The sequence below is a fragment of the Hemitrygon akajei genome, chromosome 25 (assembly GCF_048418815.1).
Source record: "Hemitrygon akajei chromosome 25, sHemAka1.3, whole genome shotgun sequence".
NCBI classification, from domain to species: Eukaryota; Metazoa; Chordata; class Chondrichthyes; order Myliobatiformes; family Dasyatidae; genus Hemitrygon; species Hemitrygon akajei.
The window spans coordinates 45405028-45421755 of NC_133148.1; the positions used below are offsets into that span (position 1 = coordinate 45405028).

General features: G+C 44.8%; 1 protein-coding gene across 1 annotated transcript in view; it reads right to left on the reverse strand.

The window, feature by feature from the left end:
* Window positions 1-16728, reverse strand: part of LOC140716282 (uncharacterized) — a 240220-nt gene that overhangs the window by 183261 nt on the left and 40231 nt on the right. The gene's annotated exons all lie outside the window — the stretch shown is intronic.

Sequence of the window (16728 nt, forward strand, 5' to 3'; positions counted from 1 at the left end):
ACAATTGTGTCAGTGTGAATTAATCAGTCTGATGGCCTCGTGGAAGAAGGTGTCCCTCAGCCTTTAATGCTGTTGTACCGTTTCCTGGATGGTAGCAGCTGGAACAGTTTGTGATTGGGGTGGCTAGGGTCCCAATGATCCACTCCTGTCGCTGTAACTGTCCTGAATAGTGGGAAGTTCACATCTACAGATGCGCTGGGCTGTCCGCACCACTCTCTGCAGTGCCCTGTAATTGGTTCCCATACCAGGCAGTGATACAGCCAGTCAGGATGCTCTCAGTTGTACCCTGTGGAAAGTCCTTAGGATTTAGGGACTCATGCTGAACTTCTTCAACAATCTGAGGTGAAAGAGGTGCTGTTGTGCTTTTTTCACCACACAGCTGGTATATACAGACCAAGTGAGATCCTTGGTGATGTGTATACTGAGGAACTTGAAGCTGTTCACCCTCTCAACCCTACTATTCATGGTGTTGTTCCTGCCCTGGAAAGTGCAACACTGCACACCCATTGGCATTATCCCCCTCTGCCATTATTCAGTCCATTTTCCCACTGGTTCAGACCATGCTGCAATCTTGCTGCATTGGTTTATTTTGATTGTACTGATACTTACCAGAAGTCCCAAATAATTCTTATCAGTGTTCTTTTATCCTTCCAGAATTCTGAGTTCTATCAGGTCCCTAATTAATTGTTTTGAGCAACCTCTCATCTTTCTTTCCAGTCTAGATGAAGGGTCTCAGATCTGCTGGGTTCCTCCAGCATTTTGTCTGTGTTGCTTTGGATTTCCAGCATCTGCCGTTTTTCTCTTGTTTATGATGCTGTGATCTTTGTTAGCCTCCCTTACTACTTCCCCATACTTGTTGTCATCTGCAAATTTGCTGATGTAGTTTACCAGATCATCTAAATCATTTATACAGATGATGATCAATGACCTCTGCAGTACACCCCTAGTCACAGCCCTCCAGTCAGAGAGACAGTTGTGTACGCCCACTCTCTATCTTCTCCCGCTAAACAATGCTGAATCCCATTTACTACTGCAACTTGAACGCCAAGTGACTTATTCTTCAGGACGAGACCCCCTTGTGGTCCTTTGTCAAAGGCCTTGCTAGAGTCCATGTAAACAAGGTTTTCCCTTCATCAGCCTGCTTGGTTCTACTGACGTACCATGGGGAGCATCCTGACAGGCTGCATCACTGTCTGATATGTGTGGGGGCAGGAGCACTACTGCACAGAAGTTACAGTAAGTTGTAAAATTAGTCAATGCCATCTCAGTTACTGGCCTCTGTAGTATCCAAGACATCTTCAAGGAGTGCTGCCTCAGAAAGGTGCCATGATTAAGGACCCACATCACTCCGGACATGCTCTCTTCTCATTGTTCCCGTCAGGAACGAGGTACAGAAGCCTGAAGGCACACACACGGTGATTCAGGAACAGTTTCTTTCCCTCTGTCATCTGATTTCTGAATGGATGTTGAACCCATGAACATTACCTCACTACTTTTTTATATTATTTCTGTTTTGCACTTTTTAAATCTATTTGATATACATATGAAACACTCCGGTTCTGTCGGCTGCGTAAGTCTAGGGAAGAGAATCTCCGGCCCCGCTAAACGTGTGAGATTGAAGTGCAAGCCCCCAAAACCCCCTGTTTGTGTGGATGCGGCGTGATTCGTTACCCCATTACCACAAAATAACAGGCATATAATTAAACGATTTAGGTTTATAATTCTTAGTTTGACTAAAGGGTTAGTAAAGAAAATGCAAAAAAACCAAAACGGCTCATTTTAATGAAACAATCTAATGTGCACAAGTTGGAGCTGATGGTTTTCCCTATGCCGAGCCTCCCTTGATCTTCCCGGGCTTCGTCGAATCAGCCCCGCTGTGGGTCAAGTCCTACGAACTCTCCTCTCCAGCATCTTCTCCCTTCATCTCCCACCGAGCAAAAGACCCAGCTCACACCAATGTCAGGCACACAACACGAAAAACACACTCCCTTCATTGGACGACTCTCATTCCAAAGCACCCGTTATCTCTAACCATAACACAAACACTGCTTCTACAGAAAGACCATTACGAAACCTTTCCCAGAGTGATACATGTATATATGCTTCAGTTGATTTATTTTTTTCTATATCATCATGTATTGCACTGTACTGCTGCTGTTAAGTTAACAAATTTAACGACCCACACCGGTGATAATAAACCTGATTCTGATTCTGATTCTGGTAACGTCCACAAAAAACCCTGAAGATCAGTTCAACACAATGTACCCCGCACAATGCATGTTGACTGTCCCTAATCTGGCCCTGTCTATCCGAATGCTTAAACATCCTGTTCAGTAGAATACCTTCCAATAATTTACCCACAACTGATATCAGACTCACTGGGCTGCAGTTTCCCGGCTTGTTCTCAGAGCCTGTCTGGAACAACGGAACAGCAGTTGGTATCCTCCAGTCCTCCGGCACGTCGCCCTTGGTTAAGAATGTTTTAATACCTCTGTCACGCCTGCTGTGGTTTCTGGACTCGCCTTGTGCGAGGACCAAAGCGACACCTTGTCAGGCTCTGGGGATTTTTCCACCCTAACTTCAAATAAACGTTCCTCATCTGTAATCTGGATACAGTCCATGACCCCACTATTGTTTTTCCTCAGTTCTATAGATTCTCTCTGTCTCCTGAGAAAATACAGATGCAGAGAATTCATTTAAGATCTCATCCATCTTTCCCTGTTCCACACACAGATGACCATGCTGATCTTTAAGAGTACCAATTCTGTCCATTGCTATCCTTTTGCTCTTAATATATCAATGGGATATAAAATCCCCTGGGATTTTCTCTCACCTTGCCTGTCAGAGCAACGTCACGTCTTCTTTTAGTCCTCCTGATCTCTCCCTTACCTGTTCTTTTGCATTTCTCATACTCAAGTTCCTTATTTGATCCTAGCTCCCCATGTGTAACCTTCACCTCCTCCTCCTTCACAAGTGCCCCAATACCCTGAAAAACTAAGCTTCCCTAAATCTTTTAACTGTGCCTTTGATCCTAACAGGAACATACAGATCCTGGACATTCAATCTTCTACTTTTGAAGACCTCCCACTAACCAATATCCCTTTGTGGGAGAACAACCTATCCCAGTCCATGTCTGCCTGATCTCTTCTGATGCCATCAAAATTGGTCTTCCTCCTGTTTTCAGTCTCAACTCGAGGACCAATCCTATCCTCCATAATTATCCTGAAAACCATCAGTGGAGCAAAAAGGTTCACCTGCACACACGTCTGTCACCTGCCCTGTCTCATTCCCTGAGGAGATCCACTATCCTGACCTCTGCATATTGAGTAAAGAATCTTTCAAAAACACATCTGACAAACTCTATCCCATGCAGCCCATTTGGAGTAGCACCGTGTCTGTATTCCTTCCACATCCGTCCCCACTCCATGACAGCATATTACCTTCCTCCCGTACACCCTTCAGGCCCTGCCCCTCCTCAGATTAACACCAAACTGTGCAGAGGGTAAAAACTATCATGGGGAATCTGATCAGGTTAAACTCTGCTCTTTTGCTAGGGTTCCTTGAGCTGTAGGGGAGCACTTAAAATGATTTGGCAGTGAGATGGGAACTAGAGTGATAGGGCCGAAGATGGGGTAGTCGGTGTCTAACTAGATCCCATGTGTGATGAGACTGAGGAACGACAGGCAGGTAACAGAGCAAAATTGCATTCAGAATCAGAATCAGGTTTATTATCTCCAGAATGTGTCGTGAAATTTGTTAATTTAGCAGCAGCAGTTCAATGCAATACATGATAATATAGAAAAATAACTCTTTTGCTCTACTGATCATTTTGAGGATAATTATGGAAAAGGATAGGATTGGTCCTCGAGTGGAGATTGAAAACAGGAGGAAGGCCAATTCTGAAGAGATCAGAATCAGAAGAGATCAGGCAGAGGTTACAACGGGACATTGTTAGGATGCAAAATGGTGCTGAGAAGTGGCAGATGGGGTTCAACCCAGATAAGTGTGAAGTGGTTCATTTTGGTAGGTCAAATATGATAGCAGAATATAGTATTAATGGTAAGACTCTTGGCAGTGTGGAGGATCAGAGGGATCTTGGGGTCCGAGTCCATAGGACGCTCAAAGCAGCTGCACAGGTTGACTCAGTGGTTAAGAAAGTGTACGGTGTATTGGCCTTCATCAATCGTGGAATTAACTTTAGGAGCCAAGAGGCGATGTTGCAGCTGTATCGGACCCTGGTCAGACCCCACTTGGAGTACTGTGCTCAGTTTTGGTCGCCTCACTACAGGAAGGATGTGGAAGCCATAGAAAGGGTGCAGAGGAGATTTACAAGGATGTTGCCTGGATTGGGGAGCATGTCTTATGAGGATAGATTGAGTGAACTCGGCCTTTTCTCCTCGGAGCGACGGAGGATGAGAGGTGACCTGATAGAGGTGTATAAGATGTTGAGAGGTGTTGATTGTGTGGATAGTCAGAGGCTTTTTCCCTGGGCTGAAATGGTTGCCACAAGAGGTCACAGGTTTAAGATGCTGGGGAGTAGGTACAGGGAGATGTCAGGGGTAAGTTTTTTACTCAGAGAGTGGTGAGTGTGTGAAATGGGCTGCCGGCAAAGGTGGTGGAGGCGGATACAATAGGGTCTTTTAAGAGACTTTTAGATAGGTACATGGAGCTTCAAAAAATAAAGGGCTATAGGTAAGCCTAGTAATTTCTATGGTAGGGACATATTCGGCACAGATTTGTGGGCCGAAGGGCCTGTATTGTGCTATAGGTTTTCTATGTTTTTCTATGTTTCTATGTAGATCAATGAAAGTAAATGTATATATACAAAAAAGTGCAAAACAAAAGTGATATTAAAAAAGTAATGTATTGTTCATGGGTTCAATATCAGTTTAAGAATCGCATGTCAGAAGAGAAGAAGCTGATCCTGAATCACTGAATGTGTGCCTTCAGACTTCTGTACCTCCTTCCCAAAGGCAACAATGAGAAATGGGATGAGTTAAAGTGAAATGGGGCAAAATGGAAAAGGGTGATGCATACAGGAGTGAAGGTGTTATATTTGAATGCACGCAGTTTACAGAATAAGGCTGATGATCTTGTAGAACATTTAGAGATTGGCGGATGTGATGTGGGCATTGCTGAGTCATGGCTGGAAGAGGACCATAGTTAGGAGCTTAGCATCCAAGGATAGACAATGGTATTGAAAGGACAGGCATGTAGGCAGAGGGTTGGAGTGGCTCTGTTGGTAAAAAATGAGATCAAATCCATAGAAAGAGGTCATGTAGGATTGGAAGATAAGACCATAATACACAGGAGCATAATTAGGCTATTTAGCCCATTGAGTCTGCTCCGCCATTTCTTCATGGCTGATTTACTTTCCATCTCAACCCCAGTCTCCTGCCTTCTCCCCATATCCCTTCATGCCTTAATGAATCAAGAATCTATCTATCTATGGTGCATTTCTGAGATGTGGGGTTGGGAATCTGATTCACTGATTCTTCCAAATAACTAATTTTAAATTGAAACAACAACACACACAAAATGCTGGTGGAACACAGCAGGCCAGGCAGCATCTATAAGGAGAAGCACAGTCGACGTTTTAGGCCGAGACCCTTCGTCAGGACTAACTGAAAGGAAAGATAGTAAGAGATTTGAAAGTAGGAGGAGGAGGGGGAAATGCGAAATGATAGGAGAAGACCGGAGGGGGTGGGATGAAGCTGAGAGCTGGAAAGGTGATTGGTGAAAGTGATACAGAGCTGGAGAAGGGAAAGGATCATGGGACGGGAGGCCTCGGGAGACAGAAAGGGGGGGAAGCACCAGAGGGAGATGGAGAACAGGCAAACAACTAAATATGTCAGGGATGGGGTAAGAAGGGGAGGAGAAGCATTAACGGAAGTTAGAGAAGTCAGTGTTCATGCCATCAGGTTGGAGGCTACCCAGCCGGTATATAAGGTGTTGTTCCTCCAACCTGAGTTTGGATTCATTTTGACAGTAGAGGAGGCCATGGGTAGACATATCAGAATGGGAATGGGACGTGGAATTAAAATGTGTGGCCACTGGGAGATCCTGCTTTCTCTGGCGGACTGAGCGTAGGTGTTCAGCGAAATGGTCTCCCAGTCTGCATCGGGTCTCACCAATATATAAAAGGCCACACCGGGAGCACCGGACGCAGTATACCACACCAGCTGACTCACAGGTGAAGTGTCGCCTCAGCTGGAAGGTCTGTCTGGGGCCCTGAATGGTGGTGAGGGAGGAAGTGTAAGGGCAGGTGTAGCACTTGTTCCGCTTACAAGGATAAGTGCCAGGAGGGAGATCGGTGGGAAAGGATGGGGGGGGGGACGAGTGGACAAGGGATTCACGTAGGGAGCGATCCCTGCGGAAAGCAAAAAGAGGGGGGAGGGAAAGATGTGCTTGGTAGTGGGATCCCATCGGAAGTTACGGAGAATTATATGTTGAACCTGGAGGCTGGTGGGGTGGTAAGTGAGGACCCTATTCCGAGTGCGGTGGCGGGCGGATGGGGTGAATTGTTTTAAATTGTTTCCCTAAGATCAATCGTGCATTCCCAAGCTCTGTCGAAGTCCCTCATGAATGATGTTGAGAATTAACCGCAATTTCTGGTCCCGTGGAGGAGTATTTTTTCCATCGTCTGGGCTTCCATCGTGTTCCCCAATGTCTGTTCCTAGGGTATGTTACGAATGTGCCACAGCTCTGAGGGGCCGAAGGGTGCGGGGTAGCCCCCTCCTTTGTGAGAATCACAAGATCACTATTAAGTCAGTTCAGGGGACACAGGAAATGAGAGAAAGACATGCAGAATCCACAAAAGGGTTGGAATGTGTCCTGGCCTCCGAAAGGCGGATTCATTGATACCGGCTATTGTCTCTTGGAGACGGACTTGTGTATTGCATCCTGCACGATGCATCGAAGCCCCCCCCAGGCAATGAACCGAGGGGGAGGTTGGTGGAGGGATTGCATCATCCCAACCTGATCGACATCTGCGACCCTGTGAGTCAGGATAAAAAGAGGGTCTGGGGGAACAGCCCCTCAGACGCACCAGAAGAAATGCTAGCGATCCCGTAATAGCAAAAACCAGTGGAAGGCCACGTGCGTCCGTTTCCATTTGCCCCGGAATCGGTGGCCTTTACCATGGAAGAACGGTTTTTAGCTAACAACGGGGAAATCAACTCCCAACGACTCTTGAAGGATTGACATCATAAAAGGAATGGGCAAGTTTTAACCCGTCTTTCTCTCCAACCAAAGGCTGCAGCCTACAGCTTGACTGAACTAAAGTGACTTTTATATTTCCATCGGACAATACATTATCCCCTAGACAACGATAGAGCTATTTCTTATTGATTATTATTATACCCACGCTTTTAGATTTAGTATTGACGACGTATATTACTTGTTTGTTTGCATTGATATTATTTTTGTGTATTTCTATCAATAAATACTGTTAAAAATAGTACCATCAGACTTCAACGGATCTCTCTATCTTTGCTGGTAAGTCACCCAGTTACGGGGTACGTAACAGGTATATTCCTTCAATATACCTGTCCTGTCCTGTCCCAACCTCCAATGTCTGCTCCTTGGACTTACTCTGCTCAAATTAGGTGCTGGCTGTTGTATTCTATTCTCTTCTTGGTTTGCATTAATCTAGTACCTGTTTATTTTTTCTACTCCTGGTGTGTTTTACCTCAGTACCTGTTGTATTTTCCTGCACTGGCATATTTTCTCAAAATGTTCTCATTAAAACTGTAACGGTCGATATCCAGTTCTGTGTCACCTGTACTTGTACCAACACCTCCACACTCTCTGATGGGGGATGCTGCAGGATGCAGAAAGTTTCCTTCAACTGAGCACTGGGAAGACCAAAAGCTTTGGTCCCTGCAGTGAGTTATGTTCCAGGGCACTGATGATGTTGATCCTTTTCACTGACTTGAGAACAAAAATTCTGGCTGGTGTTGCTGTTCACAGTAGCAGACTCCTAATTAGCACTTATCGTGGGGTCCTTGTGTTTCGATAATGATTCATCTCGTGGTGTCACTCAGCCAAGACACTGATGTACTGTTAGAATTCCTATGAATAAACTCTTGTTTCTGTCTCTGCATGAGGTTCACTCGAAGCAGAGTGCAGGCTTAAGGGCTTTGGCTCAACGGGCTTAGGCGGAAACGGGCGAGGCAAGGTAGGTTTAGTTTTCAATTTTTCCTGTTGTTTGAGGAAAGGGGGAATTATGAGTGTGAGGGCAGCTTGTTGTTCTCGGTGTCGGATGTAGGAGGTCCTGGAGTCTCCTAGCCTCCCGGACGCCCATATCTGCACCAGATGCGCTGATCTGCAGCTCCTGAGGGACCGTGTTAGGGAACTGGAGCTGCAGCTCGATGACCTTCGTCTGGTCAGGGAGAGTGAGGAGTTGATAGGGAGGAGTTACAGGCAGGTGGTCACAGCAGGGCCACGGGAGGCAGACAAGTGGGTTACGGTTAAGAGAGGGAAGGGGAAGAGTCAGGTACTAGAGAGTATCCCAGTGGCTGTACCCCTCACCAGTGCTCCTGTTTGAGTACTGTTGGGGGGGGAGGAGAACAACCTACCTGGGGGAAGCAAGAGTGGCCGTGCCTCTGGCACAGAGTCTGGTCCTGTAGCTCAGAAGGGTAGGGAAAGGAAGAGGAAGGCAGTAGTAATAGGGGACTTGATAGTTAGGGGGTCAGATAGATGATTCTGTGGACACAGTCAGGAGACCCGGATGGTAGTTTGCCTCCCTGGTGCCAGGGTCCGGGATGTTTCTAATCGTGTCCAAGATATCCTGAAGTGGGAGGGTGAGGAGCCAGAGATCGTGGTACATGTAGGTACCAATGACATAGGTAGGAAAAGGGAAGAGGTCCTGAAAGGAGAATATAGGGAGTTAGGAAGGCAGTTGAGAAGAAGGACCACAAAGGTAGTAATCTCGGGATTACTGCCTGTGCCACGCGACAGTGAGAGTAAGAATGGAATGAGGTGGAAGATAAATGTGTGGCTGAGGGATTGGAGCAAGGGGCAGGGTTTCAAGTTTCAGGATCATTGGGACCTCTTTTGGGGTAGGTGTGACCTGTACAAAAAGGACGGGTTGCACTTGAAACCTAGGGGGACCAATATCCTGGCGGGGAGATTTGCTAAGGCTACTGGGGAATCTTTAAACTAGAATAGTTGAGGGGTGGGAATCAAATTGAAGAGTCTAGGAGAGAGGAGGTTATTTCACTAATAGAGAAAGCTTGTAGACAGTGTGTGAGGGAGGATAGGCAGGTGATAGAGAAGGGGAGCGCTCAGTCCAAAGATGTAGGGGAGAAGGAAGAAAAAGAAGATAGTAAAGTTGTTTGCATCGTTAGGGATAAACAGAGAGTAAGAGGTGGAGAATTTCTTAAATGCATTTATTTTAATGCTCGGAGCATTGTAAGAAAGGTGGATGAGCTTAGAGCATGGATTGATACCTGGAAATATGATGTAGCTATTAGTGAAACATGGTTGCAGGGGGGTGTGATTGGCAACTAATTATTCCTGGATTTCATTGCTTCAGGTGTGATAGAATCAGAGGGGCAAGAAGGGGGGGTGTTACATTGTTTGACAGAAAAAATATTACAGTGGTGCTCTGGCAGGATAGATTAGAGGGCTTGTCTAGGGAGACTATTTGGGTGGAATTGAGGTATGGGAAAGGTGTAGTAACACTTATAGGAGTGTATTATAGACCACCTAATGGGGAGCGAGAATTGGAGGAGCAAATTTGTAAGGAGGTAGCAGATATTTGTAGTAAGCACAAGGTTGTGATTGTGGGAGATTTTAATTTTCCACACATAGACTGGGAAGCCCATTCTGTAAAAGGACTGGATGGTTTGGAGTTTGTAAAATGTGTGCAGGATAGTTTTTTGCAGCAATACATAGAGGTACCAACTAGAGAAGGGGCAGTGTTGGATCTCCTGTTAGGGAATGAGATAGGCCAGGTGACGGAGGTATGTGTTGGGGAGCACTTCAGGTCCAGTGATCACAAATCCTTTAGTTTCAAAATAATTATGACTGGACCCAGGGTTGAGGTTTTTGATTGGAGGAAGGCTAACTTTGAGGAGATGCATAAGGATTTAGAAGGAGTGGATTGGGACAATTTGTTTTATGGGAAGGATGTAATAGAGAAATGGAGGTTATTTAAAGGTGAAATTTTGAGGCTACAGAATCTTTATGTTCCTGTTAGGTTGAAAGGAAGGGTTAAAAGTTTGAGAGAGCCATGGTTTTCAAGGTATATTGGAAACTTGGTTCGGAAAAAGAGAGAGCTCTACAATAAATATAGGCAGCATGGAGTAAATGAGGTGCTCGAGGAATATAAAGAATGTAAAAAGAATCTTAAGAAAGAAATTAGAAAAGCTAAAAGAAGATATGAGTTTGCTTTGGCAAGTAGGGTGAAAATAAATCCAAAGGGTTTCTACAGTCATATTAATAGCAAAGGGTTTCGACAGTCATATTAATAGCAAAATGCTGCAATTTGGTAGGACTAATCAAAATAGGACATAGGCATGGTAAATGGTAGGGCATTGAGGAATGCAGTAGAACAGAGTGATCTCAGAATAATGGTACATAGTTCACTGAAGGTGGAATCTCATGTGGATAGGGTGGTGAAAAAGCTTTTGGTATGCTGGCCTTTATAAATCAGAGCATTGAGTATAGGAGTTGGGATGTAATGTTAAAATTGTCCAAGGCATTGGTGAGGCCAAATTTGGAGTATTGTGTACAGTTCTGGTCACCGAATGATAGGAAAGATGTCAACAAAATAGAGAGAGTACAGAGGAGATTTACTAGAATGTCACCTGAGTTTCAGCACCTAAGTTACAGAGAAAGGTTGAACAAGTTAGGTCTTTATTCTTTGGAGCGTAGAAGGTTGAGGGGGGACTTGATAGAGGTATTTAAAATTATGAGGGGGATAGATAGAGTTGACGTGGATAGGCTTTTTCCATTGAGAGTAGGGGAGATTCAAACAAGAGGACATGAGTTGAGAGTTAGGGGGCAAAAGTTTAAGGGTAACACGAGGGAGAATTTCTTTACTCAGAGAGTGGTAGCTGTGTGGAATGAACTTCCAGTAGAAGTGGTAGAGGCAGGTTCGGTATTGTTATTTAAAAAAATTGGATAGATACGTGGACAGGAAAGGAATGGAGGATTATGGGCTGAGTGCAGGTCGATAGAACTAGGGGAGAGTAAGCGTTTGGCATGGACTAGAAGGGCCGAGATGGCCTGTTTCTGTGCTGTAATTGTTATATGGTTCTTCTGCTCCTGGTTCAGTTGTCTGTCAGTGCACACTGTGACAGTAGGACCCAAGCATAAACGGACCCGGCAGAGGTTCAACAGCAGCTTGGACATCGATCGGTCAGAGGCAAGGGTGCCGGCTACATTGATTGTCCAGAGGCTACATTCCAAGTTTCTCACTGCAATATTGAGTTTCTCTAGTGTACGTTCTGAGCTTCTCTGGTCTATGTTCAAGGTCTCCCATGGCCCTCCAGGTTTCTGAGTTTGATTCTATGTTCCTGAGTTTACCAGCCCTGTCTCGGGTTCCCCACAGCCTTCGGGCTGGAGATACTGTCATGTCCCCTTGGGCCTGTGCAACGTATTAATTGTTAAGGCCTTGTGCATTCTGTTTAATCTTGTCAAGTGTACTTTGACTGGCACTAGTTTTCCTCATACTGTAATTATTTAAAGCGGACTCCTGATTGCTGGTTATCACAGGGTCCTTGTGCTTCAAGATTGATTCATCTCACGGTGTCACTTGGTCAAACCACTGATGTTCTGTTGTAATTCCTGGGACTAAACTCTTATTTCTGTCTTTGCATGGGATTCAGTCAGTTCTCCGCACTGGGTGCAGTCATCTGTCAGGGCACACCAAGTTCTTAACCCTCGTAACTCCTCTGTTAACTTCCTTCCATAGATATTGGGTTTACTATGTCCATAGTTCCCAGCATTTTATTTGTAGCCCTTCTCAAATAAAGGCACAACATTAGCCGTACAGATCACAAATCTCCCAGAACATATCTGAAATGTCCGCAGAACTGAATTCCTGTTCCTGGTGCCAAGGTTTCAGCAATGCATTAATCTACAACATCCTCCAATTTTTAACCTCACCAGGACATGGCCCTGGGAATAATCCAGAGATTGCCACAGTTGGGGGTCTTACATTTTAACTCGTTTCTAACTCCCTTTATTGACTCCACAGCAGCACATCCATTTTTCTGCCTATTGTCATTTGAAACGATGTGTGCAGCCACTTCTGTCTGCTCACCCTCCCCACTGAGAATGTTCTGCAATCGCTCAGAGACATCCTCATCTGAATTATACTCTCCTTGTAATTCCTCAGCCCACCTACCCAGCTGATCAAGATCCCACTGTACTTTACACCTACCATACCATATATTTTAGTGTCACCTGTCATCTAATACTCGGGAATATGGGATCAATTCCCATCAATGAGAGGAATCCATCATCCAGGTAGCAGCAATCATTTGGACCAGGATAAGATTCAAAGGAACAATTCTCAGTCTGTCTCCAGGGGAATGCTCCCTAATTCAGTGTTGTGTGACAATATACTTGGATCAGGTTTTGGAGACACATAGTGGGGGAGATAACACAGGGTGCAGAGCAGGAAGTGAGGAGCATGGCCCGGATTTGGATATTAGTCCGGTAACCTGGCCTTAGAGGTGACAGAGACTCCTTCCTTTCTCCTTCTCTCCCTCTTACTCCATGTGATGTTCTTGCATGGATAGAGAATTGGTTACCCAACAGAAAGCAGAGAGTTGGGATACATGGGTGTTACTCTGGTTGGCAATCAGTGGTGAGCGGAGTGCCATATGGGTCGGTGCTGTTCACGACTGTTCACGATATACATTATGATCTGGAAGAAGGGACTGAGTGTAGTGGATCTAAGTTTGCTGATGACACTAAATTGAGTGTAAAAGCAAATTGTGTTGAAGATACAGAGAGTCTGCAGAGAGATATAGATAGGTTAAGTGAGTGGGCAAGAGTCTGGCTGGAGTACAATGTTGGTAAATGCGAGGTCATCCACTTTGGAAGGAAAAATGAAAGCAGATTATTACTTCAGTGGTAAAAAGTGCAGAGGGACTTGGGAGTGCTTGTGTGTGAATCACAAAAGGTTGGTTTGCAGGTGCAGCAGGCTATCAAGAAGGCAAATGGAATGTTGGCCTTCATTGCTAGAGGGATTGAATTTAAGAACAGGGTGGTTATGCTACAACTCTACGGGGTACTGGTGAGGCCACACCTGGAGTACAGGTGTTCCCACCCCCCTTTACAAAGGTAGAGTGTTCCTATGAAACCTTTCTTAAGCTGAAATGACGTCAAGCGAAGAACCATTAATTTATATGGGAAAAATTTTCGTAAAGGCAAAACTCCTCTTTGTAATGCGAAAACAGGTTACTAATGTAGGTCTTTCGTAAAAGCGAAGTGACGTAAAGCGAACTTTATAAAGCGGGGACACCTGCACTGCGTGCAGTTCTAGTCTCTTTACTTGAGGAAGGATATACTGGCTTTGGAGGAGGTACAGAGGAGGTTCACCAGGTTAATTCCAGAAATGAAGAGAGATTGAGTCGCCTGGGACCATACTCACTGGAATTGATAAGAATGAGAGGAGATGTTATAGAAACATTTAAAATTATGAAAGGGATAGATAGAGGCAGGAAAGTTGTTTCCACTGGTAGGTGAGACTAGAACTAGGGGACATAGCCTCAAGATTCGAAGGAGTAGATTTACAATGGAGATGAGGAGGATCTGCTTTTGCAAGAGAGTGGTGAATCTGTGGAATTCTCTGCCCAATGAAGCAGTGGAGGCTACCTCAATAAGTATATTTAAGCCAAGGTTGGATAGATTTTTGCATATTAGGGAAATTAAGGGTTATGGGGAAAAGGCAGGTAAGGTGGAGATGAGTCCGTGGCCATATCAGCCATCATCTTATTGAATGGTGGAGCAGGCTCAATGGGCTAGATGGCCTACTCCTGCTCCTATTTCTTGTGTTCTTATCTCTTCTTCCTTGCCCTTCCTTGCTTCTCTCTTTCCCTCAATCTGTCTGTCTGTCTCTCTCTCTCCCACCTTCTCTAAGCTCCTTTCAGACTTCTTCAAATCTCCAATTTGCTGCCTTAATTCTTTCTCAGAGCATGGGGTCAGAAGCTGGCTCTGACAAGCTGCCTTTGTACAAACAGACTGTTGGAGCCATCAGGAGAGGGAGGGACGGAGGGAGGGGGAGAGAGAGAGAGAGAGTGAGAGAGAGAGAGAGAGAGAGACAGACAGACAGCCAGACAAACTGGAAGCAGAAGGCAAAGCTGTTACTGTGAGCAGTGAAGAGTGTAAAATATACTCGAGGACTGGCAGCATGTACTCATGGAGGGAAAGAAGGAGGGAGCAGGCCAGTGTCGAGAGCCGACGTTTATGGAGGGGAGCAGAGGCCAGTGGCAAGGTAAGGTCCTCAGTTGTTACAAATCCTGGATTTCTAGTTGGCTGAAATGCAAGAGTGAGAGTTAGTCTAGTTGCTGAGCAACAGATATTGTTTATTGGCACAAAGGAAGTTGCCATGGTGGGGTGGAGGGAGGGGGAGTGGGTGGGGGGCAGAGAGGAGAGGGAGGGAAGCTGCATTGACGAACTGGAAAGAAGGAATAAAGCTACTGAAGGAGGAATGGTGTTAAAATGTCAAGGGCAGAGGAATCAGATGGAAGTTGTGTGTACAAGCTGGGGAAAGGGGTTTCACAAAGAAGCAGATTGGATGAATGTGTTGGAGAATAGCAGAGTGTGTGCGTGAGATGGGTATTATGGCTGGAAATAAACACTGGACTGTAGTTGTTGATCTCTCTAATATGAATCAGTATGGGCACACACAGACACAGTTCATGTTACTGAGAATTTAATTGAGAAGCTGGGTTTGTGACGTAGATACTTGAGTTCAGATCACATCACGGCAGCTGGGATGTGTAATGAAAGTTCTGTGTCAGTGACCAGTGACCGTGACTTAGAGAAATAGATTGGTGTCTAACTGCATGACTGACGTGTTTCAGGGAGGGGAATCTGCTGACTACCTGGTCTGGCCTGTATCTGTCTCCAGACCCATAGTAATGTAACTGAACTTTAACTGCACTGTTAAATGGCTCTGTAATCCACCCAGTTCAAGAGCAGTTGGGATGGGAAAGAAATGTTGTTCTACTCACATCCTGTGAATGAATAAGTAAAAATCATCCATGGTTATGTTGTATCACGATGGATCCATCATTGTATTGTTTTTAGATTTAATTACAGGATTAGGATTGATTTTTAATTACTTTGCAATGTAATTAATTCATTATTAATAATATTTCATGACTGATTACTTTTTATTATTTTGGATTGTTACATCATGATAATGTAGTGAATTGTTTCCATGGAAATTCCATGGATAAGTTGTTTCTTTTTATAAAACTGTGTGTGATAGAATTCCCTCAGAGACGGCACTGGGAATGACTCTGCCAAAATTCTATTGGTCAGACCTGCCATTACATATGACAGGTAATCTCCACAGAACCTGGTCGCAGGTATCACTAGTTCCTGCAATTACATCCCCCAGTACCTGACTCAGTACCAGATCCCTCACAATGTGCTCTACATTCTGGATGCAGGAGTCTCTTCCAGTACATGATTTTGGTTCCAGTCTCTAAACACAGTTCTATATATATTTTCCAAATTGACTGAAGGTGGAGCATATGGGGTTGGGAATCTGATCTTCAAATCCTTACAAATAAGAGAATTTCTTGAATAAATTGTTTCTCATACACGGGAATCCCAACCTTCCCGAAGATCAATCGTGCATTCCCAATCTCTGTCGTATTCCCTCAGGAGCAAAGTTGAGAATTAACTACAATTTTGGTCCTGTGGAGGGGTATTTTTCCCATTGTCTGATCTTTCATAGTTTTCCCCAATGTCTATTCCTAGGGTATATTCCTTCAATATCTGGTCCTGTTTGCCTTCCTCCAATGTCTGTTCCTTGGAGTTACTCTGCTCAAATCAGGTGCTGGTGTCCATTACCCAAATAGCTGTTGTATTCTATTCTATTCTTGGTTTGCATTAATTAGTAATCGGTTATGTTTTCTACTCCTAATGTGCTTACCCCAGTCTCTGTTGTATTTTCCAGCATTGGCAGATTTTTTCAAATACTCTCTCTTGCTGTCATCACATTAAAACATGTACATGGTCGATATCCAGTTCTGTGTCACCTGTACTTGTACCAACACCTCCACACTCTCTGATGGGGGATGCTGCAGGATGCACAAAGTTTCCTTCAGCTAAACACTGGGAAGACCAAAAGCTTTGGTCCCTGCAGTGAATTCTGTTCCAGGGCACTGATGATGTTCAGTCTATTTTCCGTGATGTGAGAACGGAAATTCAGGCTGACTTGGCGGTTCACTGTAGTACAGAGGGACAGAGCTGCTGCCTTTCAGCTGAGACATTGAAGGGAGATTGTGTGTGCAATGGAGAAGCTCCTGTACCCACAGCTTTATGGGACGTGGAGTATGGAGATTTAGGATAATGTGTTGAAATATGGGATTGAGACACTCGTTATGAAACATTCCATCAATATCTGGCTCTGGGATGTGTAACAGGGTTCTGAGAAACTCTTCCAAATGAGCCTCTGTTGTCCTGAATATCTTTCTCAGGTGCAGCACCCCAGTATTCCCACGGTGAGAAATCCCTCATAAATGGGAGTAG